The sequence below is a fragment of the Emydura macquarii genome, unplaced genomic scaffold, assembly GCF_026122565.2.
Source record: "Emydura macquarii macquarii isolate MOO-44397 ecotype Brisbane River unplaced genomic scaffold, CSIRO-AGI_Emac_v2 contig_1644, whole genome shotgun sequence".
Taxonomy (NCBI): Eukaryota; Metazoa; Chordata; order Testudines; family Chelidae; genus Emydura; species Emydura macquarii.
Window position 1 is genome coordinate 9,699,210 of NW_027131781.1, and position 24,372 is coordinate 9,723,581.

Here is a 24,372-nt window from a genome sequence, read left to right on the forward strand (position 1 = left end):
GCATCTGGGTCATTTTTTCTTTTCTGCATAAGTACTAACTTCTGTGAATGGATTGTTGTCAGTGAGAATGTCACAAAAGGGCCAACTGAATTGAGATTAAACTAAGAATTTCAACAGCCAGGGTAACAAAAAAAAAAAAAGTTTCGAATTAAACTTGTGCAGCCATTAAAGTTAGACTATGACAATAAGTGATGGCGATTTTCTCCCCCACTGGAGTATTTTATTGTTTGCTTTTTGATTTTAGAGATGACATACCTATCTCTGCTTTTTGCCCTGAATATTTTGTCTTATCTCGGACGAAGTGAAAAACTGCAAATCCTTGACAAAAAGTCTTAATGCTTTCAATCTAAGGCATGTAAACTAACTGTTACTCGGAGAAATGGGACAATCCTACACTTCAAATAACTAGTTACCTCTTTTTTGCTTTTGACTGCTATTGATTCGTAATAATTGCCTGAGAAGTTAAAGAACTGTCAGAAACTCTGTGCATGTCAGAAACTCTGTGTGTGTTAAAATACTTGGGAGAAAGTTGTGATTATCTGTAATCCCCCCCCCCTCCCATTTGTAGCAGTTTTTTCCTGGGATCACACTTAAATTACACTGATGTAACGGAGTTTTTAACCAGCTTTTGTCAGGAGCTGGGCTGTGTTGGTTTACACCAGAGTTTACTTTCTGTTGGCAGCAATAAATAGGAAGCCTCTGTAAAGATAGTTTCTTCACCTTGAATCCCAGGGACCTCTGGTTAAGGTTGTGCTTGAATTTATCTGGGAGTGTTCCACCTTTAGCTCTGCTAAATATAACCGTTCCCTATGCGTCTGGGCCCTTTCTAATCTCAGCTAGTCCCTGGTTTTGATCTTCAGTGGGAGAAAAGGGGTGGTTATGGCTTCCTTTTTTATTTCTTGACAGTGAGGAATTTTCTAGTTTGACCAAAGCATCCTCGACTCACAGAATAAGCAGGAACGCTTTCCACTATACTTAAGACTTTTAATAGACTTATTATATTACGGCAGTTTAGGAATCCTTACGTTAGCTTTTCAGCTCAGAGGAAAGACAGGCTCTGAAAGGCATGGTTGGGTGACATTTTCAGGATGAGATTTGTCTCCCCTTCCCCCCCCCCTTTTTTTTTTTTACTCTCCCCTCTCTTTTTTTTTATACAGCCCTAAATGTGTCATGCTTTGTCACATCCTCTGTGTGTGTGTTTTTAGAGAACATTTGAATAAAAGGCTCGATGCCAGGTATTGGTGACACAGTGGGTGGAATTTTCAGCCTTTCCACAAAGAGTTGGAAGCCTCCATTTGCATAAGGTCAGAGTACAGCTTCTGATAGAACTTTAGCAGCATCTCTGTCTCTTAGCAACACTCTTGCACTCTTGGTCCCTGCATTAAATTGACTGGTCCTTTCCTTTTCTTCCTTTCATAGGGAGGCTTACAATAAAATGTCACCCTTCCAACCTGTGCCTGTCACCCAGTAGGTCATCTGTTTCTCTACACCTCCCCCTTACCCCCCCCCCCCTCCACTCTTCATCTCCAATTAGAGGATGAGATTATTCATTTGGTGCCTTCCCAAAACTGCTTCATTTTTTATTTTGTTAATTAATATTAATAACATTTCTCCTTTTGTATTGATAAAAGGGAGCCCTCATAAACAGAGAGGAGATAAGGAGCAAATTGCAGGCACCTGCAAAACAATGAGATTGGAGAGGGGTAATAAGGCGAGTTGAGATAGAGAGAGCAAGGTTTAGGTCATCCTCTCCACCCATTTAGTTGATGCAGGGTTGAGCTCAGCATGGAAGCCTTCAATGTGCTTAGAATATTAGAGTCACCCCTCTTGGCTCCGGGATGGGAATTGGTGACAGAATACAGATGCTGATAGGTGGTGTTAATGGAGGGTCAGATTTGGACAATGGTATCCATCACTTGCCTCATGGCTCTGCTGTCAGATGGAGTCATTTCTGACTGCTCTATCACCAAGATTTGGGAGCGATTCAATTATTAGATTCAGCTTGGCAGCGGTGTATACAGATCTACGCCCAAAGAACGGGGGAGGGGAGGGAATCGGCTCCATCTTTCCTGATGGGTTTCCCCCACTCGCTAAATTATAATAAGTCTTAATTGTTCAATATGCCTCTTTGCCACTTGTTTCCAAAAAACAGCTGCTGAATTACTCCGTCTCCGGGTAACTTGGCAGCTAAATTAGCACAAAGAACTTTTGTTGGGAAGATTATTGCGGATCTGCTGAAGTTTGAGCCATGCACAGAATGTTTGTATGTTTCATGCTAGAACTTCGACGCTTGCAACCGAACAGGGCTCAGTGAGCTGTTTTCATGGCCATGATTGCACAATTATACACAGAAAGTGTGTGTGTGTGTGCACGTGTGCGCGGGACTGATCCAAATGACTACAACTGCACTTCACCCAAGCAGGATTTTATTATTATTTATAAAGTTGTAGTGTCCAGAAACTAATGAACTAATGTGTCCAGAAAGTTATGAACTTATTAACTTAAACGACTGGGTTGAAGGACAACTTAAGAACCGGGAAACTTTGCATTATTTTCTTTGTATTTTAAGAGTGTTTAAGTGGTGACAGCTCTTTTAAATTCAGTCCGGAATTTATTCCCCGGCTCCCTGTGGCGAACTGATCCACTTCTAAGGAGATATGGCTTGTTTTCTCCAACACGTTATCCATCTCTTGAGTGGTGCAAATGCTGAGGTGAAATGTTTTCCGCGGTATTGCTTCAAAACTCTTACTTCTTGGGTGTTGTCTTCCTTGTCCCTCCCTTTCGAGGCTTTCAGACACCGTAATTCCTGCAAGATAAATTCTCAGGTAATGGGTTCTGAGAAAAAGTAACAGAGGTTAGGAGTCAACTGCCTCCTCTTTAATAATTCACGTGTCATATTTCTTCCACTTTGTCAAGTTGGCTAAAGAAGATGGACAGGGCTGAGACAGGCAGACACTTGAGTTTATTATCCAAAGGCTGGAGAATCCTGGGCAGAGCGATGCCCCGCTACCTACATAACAGGGGCAAAACTACTTGTTGTCTTCCTCCCTGAGACTGCCATCTGCTCGACTCTCCTTCAGCAGTTTTGCAAAGAAACAGTTGTTTACAGGCAGACAGTTCTATGTCCTGCTTTCCTGTCCTCATAGATCCTCTCAGAAAGGAGATTTCTCTCCCCTTTTCTCTCCTGGCTGTTAACCATTCTGTTCCTTCACACCCTTTGCTGTTACAAAATACCCACTGACCAACTATCCACCGACTATTTAATAAAAGTCTCGACTAGGAGCCTAAATTTTTCCTCCACTTCCCTTTTCCTGCGTTAGCCAGAGGAATGTGACATTGATCATCCCTCCTGGGAGATAATACACCTTTCCGTGATTTGTCTTGCTATTCATATTTTTTAGACTTTGGGACTAACTAACTCAGGAGCATGCAGTTTAAAAGAAAAAGATGGAGATGATATAGTCAAAGTCTGAGGACGGCAAAAGAGGAAGGGACAGACTCCTAAAATACTTGAAAAAAAGTATCAAAGAATACAGATACAAGCAATATATATATATATATACTGCCTAGATACCACATATAAACACTAACTCATCTGGAGTGTGCCATAGTACCTGACATTTGCCTTCTCTCTATTTACTTAAACAGAATCAAAGTTTAATTAATCACAATTCGACTAGTCCACGGTCATTTGTCTTTCAAATTGCTTTTCTTCCATGTTAGAAGAACTTTTGTTATGAAAATGTTTTATAGAAGATCTACTCTGGCCCATCCTTAATCAATAAGTTTCATGGCAACCCAAAAACCTATTCTCTGTTAGTCTGAGTGCGGAGTAATATAATTTATTGGTAAATGTTTTAGTTATATTTAATAAGTTTATAATAAATAAGTTTATAACAAAAGGGGAAAGAAATCGCTTCTTGTACTAGATATACTCCCTGGAAGATATGCATTCGGGTAAATAAGTGAGGGACAAAAGAACGGAAAATATCTTTTTGTCTCGTTTCCACTGTATTATTATGGTAAAATGTTCCTCTTGATGTGATTTAAAACAGTATAATATTTTAGCAGTCTTTCATTCGAGAAATAACCCATTTTTTACTTTTCCTTTGTCCTGTAGTTTGATGTGGCTTAAGTCTGATCCGAACAATAGATAAATACCTTTATCTGTCAGATTTCGGTAACTTTATACACGAAGGGAACATCAGGCAACTTTCAGTAATTTAGCAAAAGGACTTATCTGTACAGGTAGGAATAAGATCAAACCTTTTAGCCGCTGGGAAATTTGCCTGTGTGGGAGTTCTCAGGGTAGCTCTGTTACATTTTCGATTAGAACGTGTAAATTTCACCTTCTCTGTCCTGTAACATTTCCGGACGTAGGTAGCTTTGGGAACCCCGCGAAACCTGCTTTATAATTTCCGGGGTTTTGTTTTGTCAGGGGAAACCGTTTTTACTAAGGAGCAGCAGGATTAGAAACCCCCGAGAAAGACCCATCAACCAAGTTGAGCTAGCAAGACACGATTCGTGGTAGCCATCCGTCCAGCAGGCGAGAAGGGTGTATGAAAAGAGTAACAGTTTAGGGGTGGCAAAGTTGAAGCTCTGAAACCATCTGTGCAGACTTAGTGCTGTAACGTATAAGGATTCATGGCAGCGCAGCCTGGCGCGAAGAACACCCAGAGAAAGACAAGGTGGGCGAGGTAATATCTTTTGTTGAACCATCTTTTCTGCTGCTGCCAGGGACGAGCTTTCGAGCTTACACAACGCTCTTCTCCACCTCCTGGTTCTAGCTTTGCTTGGAACAGGCTCGTTTGCCTGGATTTATACCTGCCCACTAAACCCACTGTCTCACCCCAGCTTCCTTGCGCGTGTGCGCACTGTGCTCCTTCGGGGTCTCTACTCCCTCACTCTTTATGTACCTTGCTTCCTTTGGAATAAAGTTGCCCCACAGACGAGTGTAATTTACACTCCAGCCTTTGGAAACTTCCCCCTCTCCCCCCATCTCAAGCACTGTTTTCAACTCCTGAGATTTGAATCTCTTTAAAAATGGAGCAAAACAGAGGCTCTAGTTCCCAAGTTGTTAGCAGAGACACGAATGCAAGTGGAGATCTCTGTTTAGGAGGGAGAGAGAGAGAGAGAGAATAATCTTCCGTTGGCAATCAGCAATGAAATGCATTTGAAAAGCTGCCAGCGAGAACTAGAACGGTAGCCCTATCCTGCACAATCAGATGGTTGGAAGAGTCCCTGAGCAGCTGTTAGACTTGGTTTTTCTTTTAACACCTGCGAAGTTTACTTACGTGGATGCTACTACAGACCGAGTTAAGGCTAGCCTGACAGCTTCTGTCAAGTCCTTGGTATACTTCTTTCATGTTTAGGGATAAAACCACTGCACTGGGAAACGACAGGAAATGATTGTACGTGTCATAGACCTATAAATATTCACACACCTATGTAAGTCTATACCTATGGCGTGATTCTGTACCTATGATAATCACACACGTACTAGACATGGACCTCTTGATATAATTGGCAGGTGACCTCCTGACCCCCAATGGGAAAGAGATGGAAGACTGTTGAACTGAAAACGTACATTATTGTTGGTTATACAGAGAGAGAGAGAGTCTGTGTGCTGCCCAGGGTCTGTATAACTCGAGAGAAGAGCGCCTAGAACACGCAAGAAAAAGCCCCCGACGCCCTAGGAGTTTAAAAAGCCCATTTCAGGAGAAGAGTCGCCAACTCCAGTGCTCTCGAGTCATTGCTCATTACTTTATGAAGGAGAGCTGGTATTAATACTGAAGCATGCTCTGGGGCTCTGATCTTATTAGAGAAAGGGGAAAGCAGGCTCTGGACTGCTTCTAAGGATGCCCCCACCCCTAGTAACCCTTCCCCGAGCTCGCTAAAGATGCGGTGTTTGAAATCCTGCTGATTACATCCAGAATTCTGCTAACACCTATCATCTGAAGTCATCTTCGCTCTGTCTTCAAAACATCCAGAGTATTTTTTTTCGATTCCACTTGATGTTTCTACTTATTGAGTTCTCCATGTCTCTCTGCAACTTGTCATAACCTGTAATAAAATGCCCTTTTTGTCGGGAGTTAAAGTCCAGAGGGCATCAGATTTATTTCCAACTGACAGCGAAGAGAAGAGGCAGGGCAGCGGTCTGAGGTTCTCTTTTGTCTGCCGTCAGGTTTTTAACTGTTTCGCAACTAAAAAAAAAAAAACCCCCAGCCCGCAGTCAGACACACTGACAGCCAGCAGCATGGCAGAGCATCTCAGAGGGTCATTTGTTAAACAACGAGACACTCTAGAAGAGAAACATTACAGCTTCCGAGTGGAGGAGCTATCGATTACAATATTTAATGGGACAATATTTCCCCCATCTAGTCATTTGTTAGTTTGTAAAGCAGAATAGACTGGGTTTTTTTTATCAGTCTTCACTTTGACAGTCAGAGAGGTGAGGAAAATGAGCCAAATCAGGCTTTTTCAGTCTACACCCAGAAAGATGGGCTCTTTTTTTAACCCCCAGGGTTACCCCGCACGGAAACAAAGCGGTACTTTTCCTTTTTGGACAGAACTTCATTTCGACAACGCATTTTCTCAGTTTTTTTTTTTGTGGGCGTTCCAGTGAGAATCTGTGCCAAAGTCTTGATTGTGTTCACTATTAGTGGCCGTAAAGCACACCGAAAGAAAGAAGGCCACACAGACACGAATGACTGGGAAGTGATATATGCGACCATATAGGGCTGTCTGCGCGTATTTATATGCATGCTCGAGGCAGGAGGAGGGAAGTTTGAAGTCAAGCAGCACTGAAAAGGTTAAATGGGGGTGTTTAAACTGCAACCCCAGCCGATTCGGCTAAAAAGAAAGGTCTGCCAACTGGAATTCTACTCCCCGATATGGTCTTGCGTCCTGCCGAAGAGTCAGTCTCTGCAGCGCTGTGCTGGGATGCTATGATGCTATGGACACTGTATCTTTGCATCACATTTACTCTGCATTCTTCAATGCTTTCCCCGGCTTCCTCTCCCGCCTGCCCCCCCGCAGAACAGCCTGGACTCAGACACGGCCTCTGGGATGATAGCAAGATTTTTTTTTTTTTTTTTATGGTCCAGCCAAAGCGAGGTCAGTCTAATAATACCCGAGGTCACTGGTGGGAGCCACTGAGTCTCCCAGTCATTTTTCATTTGCTTGCCGCACTTCATGACAGTTACAGGGGACGGGAACTTGGAGCTGCTGGCCGTGTGATGTCACCAGCACATGCTAGGGGATTATGAGGGCAGGTAGGGGGCAGAGTTGTGGATTAAAAACGGTGGAAAAAAAAATAGCTATTAACTGCTTCGCTTCGGAGCGCTGTGGGGGAAAAGAAAAAAGAAAAGGAAAAGAAAGCCAGAAAGAGGAGGGCAGTGGAGGTGGATTTGAAAAGCCAAGCCTCCAAAATGTCAGCTCAGCTGCTCGATTGTTCCCCAGACACAGTGACTCAGCTCTAAGTGAACTGCAACGGGGCCGATTTATTTTACAACCAAGCAGGCCAGATGTGCGTTGCAAAATCAAGGGGCTGGGGGTTATTTTAATAAGCAAGGATCCTTTCTCTCCCTGCTTTCTAAGGCTGCTCCCGTGGAATTGAGGCGCAAAACTCCTCTTGACGTCAATGGGAGGCGATCTGGACAAAATCATCAGATGTTCTCTTCTATACTGAAGCTGACCCCTTAAAAATGTGCCCCCGCCCCCAGCTCAGTGCCAGGGTCCAGACTGCCGCTTCGCTCGAACAGGGAAGCCCTAATCCAGATAGGTGTGGATTTAATCACTTGCACCAACTACAAGATTCAGGATCCAAGATGCCCCTTGCACACACACACTCGCTCTCTGCTCCTCTGCCACTCCAAAGAGTCAATCCCTCCTCTGCACTGAGAGACTCTCAGACCTCCTGATAGTGAGGGCTGGAGCAGAACTGAGTTCCACATATTATCTAGGCAGGAATATCTAGCCCTTCGTCGGACCAATGTATATGCTACATTCAGATATCACACACTGGAAAGCCTCCATTTGTATCATGTATTAGAAGGGTTGGGGCAGGAAGATTCTAGATCAAGATCATTTCAAGCCATTGGCCGCTTAAAATCTATTCCATTTCTCTATGAAAATATTTTTGAAATGTAATTATATTCCCCTCTCCGGGATGTACAGCTATAAGTAATATTTAATGGCTAGGAGAACTTTAATAGTTACGACAATTTATTCTGTCTCCCTGAGAGGCAAATTGAAAGAAAAATAAGATACACTTTTGTCTCAACAATTCTGCACCAATCAGCCAATGATTATTATGTAGCACATTTTCTTATTTTGTTCATTTAAAAAAAAAAAAAAAAGTTTACTTCACGCTATAGAGTTGCTTCAAATACCTCAGTCAGTTCCTTTATGTCCACACTTCTGTTCCCTTCTAAAATATTAACTGCCTTGTCAATCCCATTTTCACTGGATTTTGTTATTACTGTCTGTCTGTCTATTTTAAAAAAACCCTTTGCCTGCTCTACTTCTGCAGAAATGGTGACACTGTACCTGTTGAAAAAGGGTTCCCTAAACAAAGCTGGGTAACTGTTTAGAATTCTTGTCCAATAACATGTACTTTACCACTATGACTGTAAAAACAAATACCACCTATCCAAATATGGTGGGCTGAAAGAAAATAATTAAGAAAATAAGGGCATGCTTTTTCTGGCTGTTTTAGATCACGGACTGAACTCTGGGTTTCATCCATAGCCCATTAAAATTGATGGCAATCATTCCTTTAACTTCAGTGGGCTTTGGATCAGGGCCTATCTGAGGAAAGGCAGATCAGATGGGTTGAAATGCTGAAAATGAAACTGAGGTAATTTGTACAATACCGATTGCAACTCAGAATCTCTCTGCTGTATTCTTCTATCTTTTGAGTCTGTCACGATACTTCTTAATACTTACGTAAGAAAATAAAGTGTGGTGTCAATACTTCCCTTTACTGTAAGCAAAACGTTACTAGCTAACCACAGTTAAGGAAAAGGCTGGATCTGGGGCACATCCTCTATTGGTGTAAACTGGCATAGATGCATTAATGTCATCAGAGTCATGCAGATTTATGACAACCGGAGATCTGCCCCAAAAATGCAGTGTTAGGGATCTTCAGATAGTGCCCATGATTTTCTTCAGTAGTTATGTAGCAACTAAAAGGAAGATATTTTTGTGGGGAAGATACAAGCCCATGCATTACTCTTTGTAACAAAAGGAAATGGGGCTTTCTTCCTATTTTCTGTTTGTCCTCAAAAGTGAATAATGTACCAGTTATAATTAGGCTTAACTTGACTTATTTTAGATTATAGGGTCAGAGTACCAGCCTCTCTCAACAATATCCCAATATATAGGAAAACTGTTACTGACTCACTTGTCTTTTTTCTCCTTCTGCTATGGCCATAGTGACACACCTACAAGCAGAGGGGATTTGTCCAGTGGGAGCAGGCAGATTATCTGTATCTAGTGAAATAAGGCGTGTATGGCAACCTTTGCCAAGACTCAAAGCCAGAACCTACTCACTATAAAATAATTGTGTCACTACCTGCCCAATGCACTCTTCATGTTTCATTTGTCTTTTGACTGTAATTGAATGGTTGAAAAGCAAAAAATGTAGACAAATTCCAGCTGTATTGAGATCTGTTTCTTTCTCTGCGACCATGGCCCGTCATTAGATAGTTTCCCTCTCTGTGCAGAAGGTCAGAGAGTATAAATATAAATTGCATTTTGCATTACTTCTAGATGAGTGAAGCTGTCAAAGCAATAATATAAGCTTTCAGTCCCACATTCTACCACTTCTTTCCCATTTTTTGGCCAGGAGGTCATGTGCAAATTGAACGTGACAGCCCAGACGACATGTCCAACAGACTTATATTGTTAGACTGCTCTGCCGTGGCACTCATGACAGCATTAAACCCTCATCGGACTTAGAGTTCTTCAGTAGCTACTAACAGTAGCCAAGACTTCTCGCAAAAAAAGTTCACTCCATACCAAATACGCATCACAATAACATTTCTTCTCTGAGCTCTCACCTAAAAGTATCCAAGGAGAAAAAATATGGAAACAACTGATAATATAATAAGCACACTTTGCAATCAGATCCCTGCAGAATATATTTCTGCAGTATATGCATGCACCAGTCACATCAGTAAAATCTTGTTCCTCCATGAAGTTTTAAAGAGTTAGTGACTGTGTCCTTTTACTGTGTTAGAAGAAGCAAACACTAGTCTAGTATATATTTTCGGTATCCACATCCAAATGTAAATAAATAAATAAATAAAGATTATTTCAAGTTGTGCTTTATGTGTATTGGCTAGATAAGACACCATGTATGGAAAGGAATAAAAGTGACTGTCTTGGAGCATGCCTGGAAGTAAAGATATATTTATTATGTACATATCAATGAGAAGTTTCCCCTAACCAGTATTTGGATGATGTAATTTGAATCTATTGTGGGAATAAATGATATTAAACTGGGTGTTTTAGATTAATTTGGCTAATAATGGTCTGAGCCATTTAACTCAGTGGGAATCTTGTCATTGACTTCAATGGCAGATGGATCAAGCCCTAGAATGGCATTAAAAAAGAAACCATTCATACTATGTACAGTGTTAAAGGGTGGATAATGTTCAGTGAGAGAAAGTAGATGGCTATGAGTACATTTAATGGAATATGGAGACTTTCACCTTTAGGTGTGTTAAAATGCAGCAGAGGTTGGTAATGACTGAAAGTTGTTAGCGTCTGACAGCTGTTGAGTGACCTATGTGAAACGAATTGGTGGTCTCGGTCCAACTCTCAGTAGAAAGGAGTTCACATTACAAATGGCATGAAGATGGCAAGCCTTATTGGTAGGCTGAGCAGCGAAGTCGAGGACTGAACTAGCAAGAAAATGATGCTATCCTTTTATCCATAGAAATGGTCTCTCCAGGTGAGGGTTGAGACACATGGGTGGGGAGAGAGGAGGCTTTCTTACTGGTCCCGAGATAGCCCTTCCATGAATAAACAAAGAATGACATTTTCAAAGGCTGTCAATCCCTAGGTTTTATTTATTGATTGATTTATTTTGTTTGTTTGTTTATTTATTTTCATAAAAACTAAACTTACTTAAAGCTGAAAGCTGAAGGGCCAGATTGTCAGCTTGTATAAACCAGTATAGCTCCACAGACTTCAGTGGAGTAGTGCTATTTTATAGCAGATGAGGATCTGGACCAAAATTTTCAACAATAATTGTTCAAAGGTCTTTGATCATGAACGCACAAGTATTATTTATGTTTACGTTCCAGAGATTTGCATGTAGCATAGTGGGGAGTATTTTATCTCTTAAGAACATTGCATCAGTATAAATAATCCATTGACATTCAAAAGCAAAAATAAAATACCCTCTTTTTACCACCAGATGGACCATAAAGGTTTTTCTTCAAGCACCTTCCTCAAACAAACTTGACAACAATACTTAAATTCAAAGTTCAGTCAAAGGAAAAGGAAATATGGGAAGAGAAGAAAAGCAAATGTTCTTGACTATGTGATTGCATTACAGGCAACTACAAACCCACATGTTTAAATGTGACACTAGAGGCAAACCAAAGAAGAGCTCTGTGAAAGGTTGTCTCTCTCACCAACTGAAGTTGGCCCAATAAAAGATAGTACCTCACTCACCTTGTCTCTCTAATATTCTGGGACCAACATAGCTACAGCAATTCTGAACATCACAGATAAGAAAATAGGATATCACGCCAAAGTAGGACATAATATACAATAATATACATACATAATATACAAAAAACAATGCAGTCCCTCATTTGATAGTGCCTTCATAATTTGTCAAAAGGTGTAAACCAGCACAAATCCAAAGTGAACTCTTAAGGCAATTGGACCGAAATTTATCAGAAGTAGAGATAGACATAGACATAGTCACACAAAGACCGAGGCAACATTTTGCCAAAATATCAACACAGAAGCTATCAACAGAAATTACAATTATTGAGGAAACTATGTTAAATTTAAGCTTTCAAGATGGAAAACATAAAATATGCAGCAATGTGTTTTACGTTGGACTCACAAGAGAAAAGGAAGATGAACACCAAGGTAATATTGCTTTGGTATCAAAACTACATATCTAAATCTTTCTCTTCCAGTTCTTTTCATCCTGTTTTTCTAATTGTCCTTTCTAGTCTCTTTTAAGGCTGTTTATACAGTTGCATACTTCTTAAAATATCCCACTGCTGCATTACTACCAATAAAGCTCCTCTGTTGATAATAATGGTGAGAGTAGCTGCTGGCACTTTAACCACCATTGTCAGAAAAGGGCTAGATCACAAAGCTAAAATATCAGTGACCTGTTTATCTACCCTAGCATCTTTTTTAAGATTTTCTGCCAGAGGCAGCAACAGCGGGAGTGCTAGTGTAGACATGTGGGCAGCATTTTAACCACCATGTCTTCTAGTGCTGCTCATGGTGGAACTGGAAAACACAGTGGTTAAAACTCCAACAGTAATTGCTGAACTGTCTATGAGCCTGACTCCAAGCCTTTTGAAGTCCATGGGAGTCTTTCCAATTACTTCAGTCGGCTTTGGACCACATCCTATTGCAGTGCTCCTACCAGAGAAGTTCCAGGGGCAGGTAGTGCAAAAGTGGGGAATTTTAAAGAAAAATGTTTTTGTAGTCAAGGCCTAGTCAAACCTTTTCTCAGGCTCAACCCTTTGTTTTATCCATTTCTCAGAGTTTAAGCCAAGCTATTCCATGTTTCATCATCAACATGAATAGATTTTGCCTCACATGGAAAAGTACAGCTTCTGGAAGACTTCCAGTCATGCTTACAAACTTAAAGTACCAGGTGGTCATGTGGTGAAATAGGCAAAAATATAAAGTTTTATCTCTATTTTATGTGAGACAGAAATAAACCTTTTGGAGAATTTGCAAATTATATTAGAAAAACAAGGAGACTTTCTAACAATGAGTGGAAAACAGCCAGGTGGCAAGAGCAGCCCCTTGCCTAATTCTTTGAACTGTGTGGTCTAAGCACATTCAGCATAAGAATAAAAGTCATGCACACAGCAGGGTCTCAGAATCAAGAAGAGAGATCTTAGCTAAATTTTTAAAGTGAAGTACTCTGTATTATGGGGATATTGTATAGCAGAAGCCATAAAGGCCAAATTCTGTCCTGGGATATGTGTGTGTGCGTGAGTGAACACACACACATACTTGAAATTTTTTCCCCCTACAAAAATAATCCTATTCTTAAAACTAAAATTATCTGACTCAGAAGAATGGTTGCAATGTTTTCAAAATCCTGAATTTAATCCTTACAACTAGCCAAACTACTAGGCAAACCACTCAGCAGGCTTCTCAGTATACAATGAACCTATCTTTGTAGTAGAATAATATTGGCTCAATTTTCAAAGATGCCTCTGACATGATGCTCACAAACCTGGAAGTCAGCCATGAACCACTTTACATGTATGGTTTAGATTCATGGCAGTGCAGAGTGAATCTATTCTACAAGTCTGCTATATAAAACCCACCCATTTGGCAACACGGACACAGACAAAACAAATATTTTGTCTTTACAGTAGAATCTGCTTTAATGGAGGACCTTGACCAAAACCAACTGAAGTCCATTGAAAGACCCAGAAACTAATGCATCTTTGATGTGAAAGGCTCAATCATGTGAGGACTTAATTAACTTGAGATTCAGGTTTTCAACTATATAAAGTTATAGTTTTCAATTATATAAAGTTGAACTATATAAAGTTAAAGTATAACAAACAATTGGCATGTTCAGAGTGTCCTACCATGGCTTTAGGTTTTTGAATAAATCTTTCTCCTAACATTCTTCCACTCTGAGAAATGTTTTACAGGTATCATGAATGAAGACCATTTCACATAAGACTGTATTTTACACTGCTTCTATATACACAACTCTTGTTGCTTTTAATGGGATCTTTGCACAAAGATTAATGATACACTATAATCCTCCGAAATCTTCTCACTCATTATATCCATAATACAGAGAACCATAATACATGTAATATCTTTAGATAACAAAGTGTAGCCATCACAGTAGCCTTCTATTTGTGGCCTATCAAATCTTTCTGTCCTATCTTTATTTTTCCTTTTGGTAACCAGTTGGTGGTCTTATAGCTCACAATCTGGACTAACATTTGTAACTTACTTTTAAAAAATTGTTTGACACAATTGATTACAAGGTAACTTTCTAACAAATAAGGTTAGGGTCCATGATCTAAATCCAAGGATCTTTCACAAATGGTAACTGTAAAGAACTGTAAAGCATCTCTTCCCTTTGGTTTATGCTATCTGCCAAATTCCTGCTCAATACACAAGTATTGATAAGGCAGTGCTGTTGTACAGTTGTGGATTGATCTCTTTTAGCAGCACCAGATCTCCATGGCTGCCAGAATAGAGTGAATGTGTTTATAAATGTGGTGTTTATTTTTCTCTAGATCTAACTCTCTAAGGTGATTTAGGAACTTCGGTAAGTGACATTTCTCATTCTAGTTTTTCTTCTGATATATTTGCTGTGCCTCTTTTCCCCTCCAGTGTACACATTTTTTATTTGATGGCAGTTTTAATGAAGTTCGTAGATTTAACCACTTTTCCAGAGACTGTCATCCATCATGGAATGTATTTAACGTTCTCTCCATTGAAGTGTTCCATCCAAAATAATTTTGATGTCAATATATTTTGTCTTTCCCCAGCCCCACAAGAGATGCAGGAAGTGTCCATGTAAATTATGTTGTATTATCTATTCAATATTATTTCCTAGATTGACACATTTCTTGACTCTGCCATGCAATTTCAAAATAGGCTGTATTTATGTGCTCATTAAAGTTACATGAATGTTGTGGGTCAGCTCCTCAAATGGTGTCACTTGGAAGTCAAATGGAGCAACCCAAATTTAAAGCAACTGAGAATTAGGCCCAAACTTTAACAACTGCTTTCCCAGTTGGTATTGTTTGAACTTGAAAAAAGGCATATGTGTGTATGCACATGCATATCAATATTGATATATATATATATATGTACACTGTATGCTATGGGATAATAAAATACACTGGAAATAGTTTTACCTTCTGATGAAAAGTGCTATATAATAGGTAGGTATTTATTATTGTTATTATTATTATTACTATTATTATTTTATTATTCAATCCTGAATCTTCAAAACAAGCAAGACCTATTAATCACATCAAATCCTTATTTTTCACATGAACTTCTTTATTGTTATGTCCACTGCCACTGGAAATCAGGCTTGCTTTTTGCCCAGTTTCACCTCTTGTAACAGACGGAAGAAAGAGTCAAATCTCATCATTCTTGGAAACTCCTGCAGATGATAAGATGAGAAAGTATCAAGGATACTCAAGCCATGACTTACTTTATGAGGTAGCAGGAGAAGATCATGATAGGCGTCTGTCATGTCCATCACAACAGAAACTTTGTAGCGCTCAGCATCTCTAATATAACTTTATTTTGCCTTTTGCAATAATTCCATTTTATTGCTAATTTGTTCTCTGCTCTTATCAGGTTGTTAACTAGGGCTTTATAATGATGTTTTAAAAGAAAAAACTATTACTTCAATCAAAAAATCTGCAAGAAGACACGCTTCTGTGTTTCTTTAGAGTAACAGAATTGCGAGCAAATGATACCTTTATTTTTTTAGGTCTGGAAGATCTCTTCTAAATTAGCACTTCCACACTTGTTCAGTGTTTTACCCAGATCCTCTGCATGTATAAATGAACATAGTTCCATTTGAAGTCAATGATGCTGGATGAAGTGATTATTTAAAGTCATTGGATTTACTCCAGCTGAGGATGTGGGTTTGCATGCTTGAATTAATATCACGTTCTTTGTTATGACTGATCAATCTGGACAAATTACCTGATCGTTTCCTTATACAATATGAAACAGCACAGTAAATGTGATTCATTCTTTAAACTATTGTGTATCTATGTCAACATCTATTACTAGGTCTGTCTTTCTACATCTTTATAATGAATATGCATAATATATACGCACATGTAGGGCTCAATCCAGGGTCCCAGCTCAGCCGTGCAAAGCAGCCAGAGGGATACCCCATCACAGAGGAGGATGGCACAGCTGACTCTATGTGCTGTTCTACTTCCCCCTCACTCCCTGAACAACTTTCAGTGTAGTGCATGTGTCAGAGGTAGTAGGGGGTATGGCCAGTGAGCCTTACCTAGTGTAACTTAGAGCATCCCTGTAGTCAGCTCACAACCACCTTTCCCTGTGCAAACATCCTCAGATGTGCCAAGCATAAACATAGTTGAGCATTGAGCCCAGACAATACGTACCTGTTTATGTTGCTAGATAAATAGCTCTACAAATGTATAATTGGGAAGCAGAAGTGCTGAGTTCTTAAGCATTACTCTCAACAGTAATAGCTCTTAGATTGGTACCTCCTTTAGTTCTTCCCCATACAGTGTCTTTGTTTTCTGATCTTCATCGTTAGGTCTGGAGTAATAAGACAGTGTAGGCAAAAGGAATTATTGCTAGAGCGGGTCAAATATTGGTCAAACATTTTTGTAACTAAATTATTTCCTGATTTACATATATGATCAAATATGCCTTTTCCTGTATTGTGGGAAAACCCAACTACCCTTCAAATTGTATAGTGGAAAAATGTTCATTAATCATTTTGTTATTTAATGTAAAATATCCAGCATTTTCCGTGCATATTATTCACAATCAATTGTCTGTCCAATTCAAATTACTGTCCTAATGTTTGGTTTGTGTGTGGGTGCACAGAAGGGTCCCAAGGAGGGTGCAGAGGAGACAGCATTGAAGATATCAATCACTATAAATGTATATTCCTTTGTAGATATTTGCATTATGTAAACTGAGTTTCTCAGCTTTCCTGGTAAGAGGTGCATCTTAGTCTGGATATCTCACTGCCAACTGAAAATTAACATGGCCAGAATGAACCTTTTGGCCTAAATCCTCACCAAGGTTAGGACAGCTTTTCACCAGCCATAAAACTGCCCTAAGAAAGAGTCACCCGGCCCCTGCAAGATTCCCCTGTATGATGGGGGAACCCCATGTGGTGCCCAGCCATTGTAGTGGTTCCTAAGCCATCTACCCTCCAGGACACTAGCATTGGGGATCTCACATATGCCAGTGATTTTTGGCTGCCAGAATAATCCCTTAGCACCATTGACAGCTAACGCAGAGAACAGGACTAAAGCCCAGGTGGCCCCAGGTTTTTGCTATGGTGGCTGAAAGTCACTTTTGAATACCCGCCCCCTTTCTCAAGATGCACCAAGCACTCCTCAGCTACAGCTGAGGATTGATGGCTAGCTTTCTTCTCAAACAATCCCCAAATCCTCTTCGTCTCCAGTGGCAATACCAACATCCTCCCTGTCACTCAGGCTCATTATCTAGTAGTCCTCATTGACTCCTCTTCTGACTTACACATCCAACCTGCCTCCAAATTTTGCCATTTCTTCCTGCATAACATTTCCAAGATCCAACCTTTTCTTTTTGTCCACACTGCTAAAATCTTGTAGGCCCTCTTGTACTGGCCCTCTTCATCACCCAGTCACTGCAACCTTCTCTAGTGTGTCCTTCCTGACACACATCACCCCCTTCCATTGTGTTTCTTTTTGGATAACCCACTTCACCTCAACCCCATCTTCATCACAGAGATTAATCTTGATTGCCCAGTTATCCTTTTCTCCATAGCTGTCTTTGTACTTGTTTCCATTTCCATACTCATGGAACTCCTTCTATACAATGATCCACTAAGCCACTAATCTCTCCTCCAAGTCCCTCCTTAAGACCCAGTTCTTCCATGATCTCTACAAGAAATTGAGCAACTTAGAAATGATAGATTGGGGGAGAGTTGGGTTAGGTATAGTGGATGTGTAAGAAAACCAACACTTCCCACTAGCTAATCTCTCAGATCAAGAAAATATGAGCTCTGTTTTTTTCATGATTGTTCATTTACCTAGCTCCCAAGTAGACGCTTGATCTCCTCCCCGCTATCTCTCTGTCCCCTTCATCATTTGGGTTCATATCACCAATGACCATCTTTAATCACATATCCTGGAATATCTTGACCTGTCTCCTGAAATTTCTAATAAACCAATTTCTCTTTGTTCTTGTCACTCTCTGTTGTAGGTGCATCACACTAGATGATCATCAGTTCAGCTTGATGCACAACTTGCTTAAATTAGTGTCTTGTTGATTGGATTACATTTGACAAGCACTTTAGCTGTCTTAATATCAAGAAGTTGACTTTGACCAGTGTCTCTCTTACTTAAAGAGCTCTGAAACTGTGTTTCTCTAGAGGTGCAGAAAACGACTTACCAACATTTTGAACTCTGATCAACAAACCCTTTCAACATCTGCAAGCTTTCTGTCATGTGCCTTATAGATTTCACTGTGAGCTTCTCTAAAACTCCACAGAAAATGTCGCCACTGAACAGAGGGAAAAGGAAATAGCCTTAAGCACAGGAGCCACTGGAGTAATTCAGCAGTAAGGCGGTGATTATGTGCCGACCTCATTTTTAACATGCCCTTTGTCTGAATGGGGGGAGGTGAGGAAGGAGGGATTTGAGGACTGATGGGTAAGTGTTTTCAAGTATGATTTCAAAGAGCAGAGAGAAGAGAAGCTTGACTTCCAAGACTTCACCCCTGAGAGGCAGATAAATATCTATATAAGGTACACGAGACAGGAAGGATAATCCAGAGGTTAGAGTGCTAGCCTGGGCTGTACCATCCCTGAGTTCAATTCCTTCTCAGCTACAAACATCATGTGTGACCCTGGGCAAGTCATTTAGCCACTCTGTGCCTCAGTTTCCCATCTGTAAAATGGGGATACTAAATCTTATCTACCTCATCTGGAGGTTGTGAGGATAAATGCATTAGAGACTGTGAGATGCTCAGATACTGTGGCGAGAGGGCCTATATAAATAGACAGACAAAGGAGCTTGTTGAAAATGTGAAGATATAAAGCAGAAATGGAGACAGACACCACAATAATTTCTTACCTGAATAGTAAGGAACGGGGTTCACTGGTCACAATACCACATGAATATAGAACTCAGGAAAGCCAATTTTGAAAAATTAACCATCCTAATGAATAGGGGAGAAAATATTAAAATCTCCCAGCATGGAAGAGACTGGGAATTATTAATATTTATTGTTTAATTCTAAGGGAACCATACTTACAGTATCAAAATTTTGAGCCCTGCTATATAAAATAAGTCCATCAGCATCTCTTCAGAGGAAGGAACTGATTAAACCCTTTAGATTTTAGCCACATATATTAGAGAACTTCAGTTCAGGGCTGTTGAGGGGGAGGGGACTCGGGGGGGTTGTATTTTTTTCTCCACCCAGGAGCATGTTGCTGGGGCTGGTCTAGGACATGGCTGTTAGATGGATGTCTGCTGGAAAATAGTTCTCATAATAACCTGGAGGTAACAAGACTTGAGCACATCCTGATCTTGAAAGGAAACAAACTCTATCAGCAAATATCTTCCATTGAACATACTCTTCATTCTGTACCCGTTAAGAGATCTCCTGTACCTACAATAGAGATACTTAAATTTGATAGCTAAGTCCTACTACTTTAAGGGCTTTGAAGATAAAGTCTAGGGGTTGCATGAAGCTCATGCTCAGCACAGCTGAACATGGGGAAAGAAAAACATTTCTTTAAACCACCTTCCCTAATCTTGGGACTGGCCAAAGTTTGAATTGGCCCATGGAACAGATGAGAACAGCCACAGGGTTACTCTCACTTAAACTGGCTGGAACGGATCTTTAAGAACATTTCTGTGGCGCAGGATTATGGAGTGCAGAACGTTCCAAACCCACCCCCATCCCCTCTTGGAAGATTATGTAGGAGGGGAGAGGGGAAGTGGGTGGTGTAAAGTCATCAGCTGGAGGGGATCCCCCAATGTCATGAATTTGCTATTTCTTCCCTCCTCTAGGTCATTCATGAAGATATTAAACAGGACCAGAGCTATCATAAATCCATGCATCAGGCTGGGAGACCCTAAACATCAGATGAAGTACTCCCCTAGGTCGTAACGAAAGAATGAGCAATAAGTAGACGGGATTATAAAGAACAGATCTTGCCCGGGGTGGGTGAAAAATGAATTGCCTAATTTTTCCTTTTTGGATACATTTACTAAAAATGTGGAAAAACAGGAAACAGAATATATAAATAGGGCCAGATCCTCACCTGGTGCAAATTGTCATAGCTTCTTTGACTTCAGCTGAACCGTGATGATTTACACTAGTTGAGGATCTGTCCATAGGTTTTAGGAAAACATTTCCAGCAGTGTCTCATGAAAACTTATTCTCAGTATTAATTCACACTGGCTTGGAAAAGGACACTTTCCGATGAATGGAGAGCCATAAACAACGGGAAATAACAAGTGGCAAATTATCAAATTTGGGGCAGGTGTCTCCTGAAGTGCTGCTTGGATCTACATGAGCTCTGACCTTTTTAATATCTTCATGAATGGCACAGAGACGGGAGAGCTGAGAGCAGCTTAATGAAATCTGAAGGTGCTGCTAAGCAAGCTATGTGTTCCAAAGACCAGGGAGGACAGATAAATAATACAGAGGAACCTGGTGAGATTAGAGACAGGAGCACAAAATTACGAAGTGAGATACAGCTCCTCTGTCTGAGATACCAAATGTGTGAGTCTACTCCTCCTACTAGCAACAGCTTTGTTTTGACTGGTTTCCCTCTGATGTAACCCTACCCAGTGATAGAATCCTCATACACTATACATGGAGTGAGAGGGGTGTATGGTACCAGAACCTTCATCATCCATCTGGGGGATGACAGTAGAAGTCCCAGCAGGGTCAGCTGCATTCAGATGAATCTGGTACTGAAACAACCAGGCTCCCCACCTTTGTCAGTTTTATTTGTCATGGTTTTATTACATCACCCATTGAGGGGTTTACTGACAAGTGTCTCTAGTGCGTGAGGGAACACGACAAAGTCGTATAAGTGCAAAAAAAAGTCTAAGTTCAGCATCTGTCCCCCTCCATTTTTTCAGCACTGGCCCTGTAGGTAAAGTGCCACAAACACAGTACATCCCTACATGGGATCAAAGACCTCTCACAGACAACTCATTTTAAAGGCTGACATCCTGCATGAAGCCCAGCTCCCAGGATTGACTAATCCATGTAGGGAGGGGTGTTCCCTTCCCATAAAATTCATTAACCCTTTTCTTCCCTTGCAGGGGATAGGGTTCATCTACTCTCTCGCAGCAAGGTATATGATGGTAAGATATTCACATACATACCCACCCTGCAAGAGGAACACTTCCATATTGTAGTGGCATTTTTTAATGATGCAGAGGTACCAAAAATGGCAGAAGAGCTGAATTACGGGGTTCAGGGAGAAGGATGGGAAAAATCACAGAATCCACAACTGTGAAAAACTTACTTCCTTGCCAATAGCATGGCTGGACTGCTTCCAGAGTGAGAATATACAACCCAATAGCACACTGATAAGCAGCAATATTAGACTGGATAAATTTGACCACGTGCAGGTGATGCACAATAAAACCATTCTGAGGCCAGTGGGCAAATGCAGGCTGTCAATGAGAAACCCACAAAACAAGGGATATTAGCATGTAGAGTTTAGAGCAGTTGAGTACCACCTGTTGCTGGGCCGCAGAGCAGGGCAAGCCATGGATTTTATGACAGCACAACACCAGAACATGCTCAATGTGTGAGAGGAGGAAGAAGAAACCCCTTAGGCCCTCCACAGCTTTCTACAGAATATACGGACACACTTCAAGGAGATAGACATGTACAGGGAAAGCTGAAGCTTGAACAGTACATTACCTCTGGCTACTGAAACATAGAGTTCCATTAGCACTGGTGTAGCCACTGAAGAAGGAACTGGCATGCCTGCAAAGAACAGACATACTTGCATCGATTGAAATTAGCAGTAGATCAGCAGTCTAGATGTTGTGAGAAACTTCAGGTAAATGTGGGCTATGCATTGACCCAAAATCACTGAACAGAACATTGAAAACAGGCTGCAACAGGCTGGCAGGAAAGCCCGTGTCCCCAGGGTAGGCCATGTACTAGTAACCTCTGGCTGCAACAAGTCAGCAAAAGCTGGCACAAAAGATGCAACAATGGTTAAAAGGAAAGATGTAACGATCTGCATGGAGCTTGGAGGGAGGAGAACAGGTTGCAGGAGGGAAGAGTTTGGAGGAGGCACCTAGAAGTCAGTCTGTGTTCACCTGGGTAGAAGGCTAGCTGTAATTGCAGCTTCACTGTAAATTGTTCTCTTAATAAAGAGTCAGTTCAGTCTTAGAAGCGTGGAGTCCTCTCATGTTATTACCCAGCATAGGGTACACGAAACACCATGCAAGCTGGTAGACTTGAGATTTTTCAAGGAAGTGTGCATAGTCATCAGGCTTTCTGTCTCTTGGGACAAGTTTGCAATATCTTTGTATACAGCTGCACTGTCAAGTCATATTCGGATTTAACTGTACCAAACTCCTTTTCAGTCAGAAATCACAGACATTTCCTGGTGCTGTTGGAGGTGTCAGTTTTGCCTATTCAAGGGTTCCACTATTCTGGACTTGTTGTGTAGAACAGATACAAACCATGCCTCACTAACATGTTCAAACTGATGACCCTGGAGTCTGGATTATATGATTTTTTTTTTTTTTTTTTTTGGTCTTTTTAACCCTAAACCTGTCAGAAGGTTATTAAATGTGGGAGCACCAGAAATCTATTCCAACAGAAAGACTCCAACTGACAAACTCTACAGATCATGTTAGCACAACCCAGTACTTTTTTGAAGCCTAAATACCTAAATATGCTTCTGTCTCACCGATTATGAAGCTTCTAACCCTCTCTGAGAACCACATTTGAAGCTTCACAGAAATTGTAAAGTTCCTCAGCATAATCTTTGTAACACCCATATGCATCACGGATGAAATGCAAGTCTCACTAAAATTACAAGCAAATTATGATCAGCTGTGTTGGAGTTATATGAGCATGAAAAAATAAACCCACACCTTTTTAAATATTTAATGAAAACTAAAGAAATTCCAATGCAAAAATCTTCATTAAAATAGATCCATATGATTGAATGCCAGAAGGGACCTGCAAGGAGGACACAATTAAACTTTATCCAGTAATTCCTGCAGTGGAGAGATTTTTACCTAATACATGAATTGGTCTCAATAAATTGTGGTTGAATGTCTTTTCGAAAGAATTCCAGACTTGATTTAAAGACATCAAATTATGATAAATTTGTCCCTTAGAAATAACAATTCAGAACATATTTCCCTTTGAAATATTGTTAATGGTGTGCTATAGTTTTAAAACTAAATGCTAGAGACCAGGGAGATTCATTCAGGGTTCTTACATCTACCATGACTTCTGCTCTCAGATCCCACCTACTCTTCACTTTTAAGCCAGAGACACCCCTACCCATTTCCACTCTGATCAGACTTTATTATCTACATTTTCCATACCAATGAATGAAGCATCTATAACATCTATAGCTGAGTAAGGAATGCTTCCCAAATCATCTTTTTTTAAGTGGCAACGCAGCTCTACACTGTTCTTTCATATTTGATTTCATATTTATTTATTTATTTTAATTTTAACGTGACCGGTTGTTTAAAATACCAGGGAGTTCCAATTTGCTGATTTGGATGATAATAAACATTCTTAAAGGAGCATTAGAGTCTTAATTCTACTTTCTTGGAGGAGAATTCCTGATCGCAGTGGAATAACTCCAGGTTTATGCTAGTATAAATGAGAATACAATTTGACATTTGTTGGTAAAGAATAAACCTTGGATAATTACTCACAAGTATCCAGGCCTGATCCCATTTGGGATGTTTCTTTAAAACAGTGAACATAAAAATTTAATAAAAATCTGCTTTTATTGTTGCTGATGGTTTCACACTAGATCTATCATTAAGAATTGTATATAAATCTCAGCAGGTCTATGGCCCCAGAGAGTACTTCTCTGTTATAAAAAAAATGTACTTCAACAATCACAGTCTCTAATAGATGGCATAAAGATGTGCTAGACACTACTCATGAATGGAAAAATTGGTATCATGTTAACATGACCATATGGGAGTATGTAGTGAAGTTGTCAAAAGTATATGTATAAGGGACAAGATGGGTAAGGTAATCATTTTTATTGGACCAACTTCTGTTGGTCAGAGAAGCTTTCAAGCTCCAAAGAGTTCTTCTACAACAGAGTGTAAACCAAACAGAGAACATAGTAAGTTACTACATCCTGGTAAATTGTATTCAAATACACGGAGGAATAAAGAGTCCATTCCAATGAGCTCT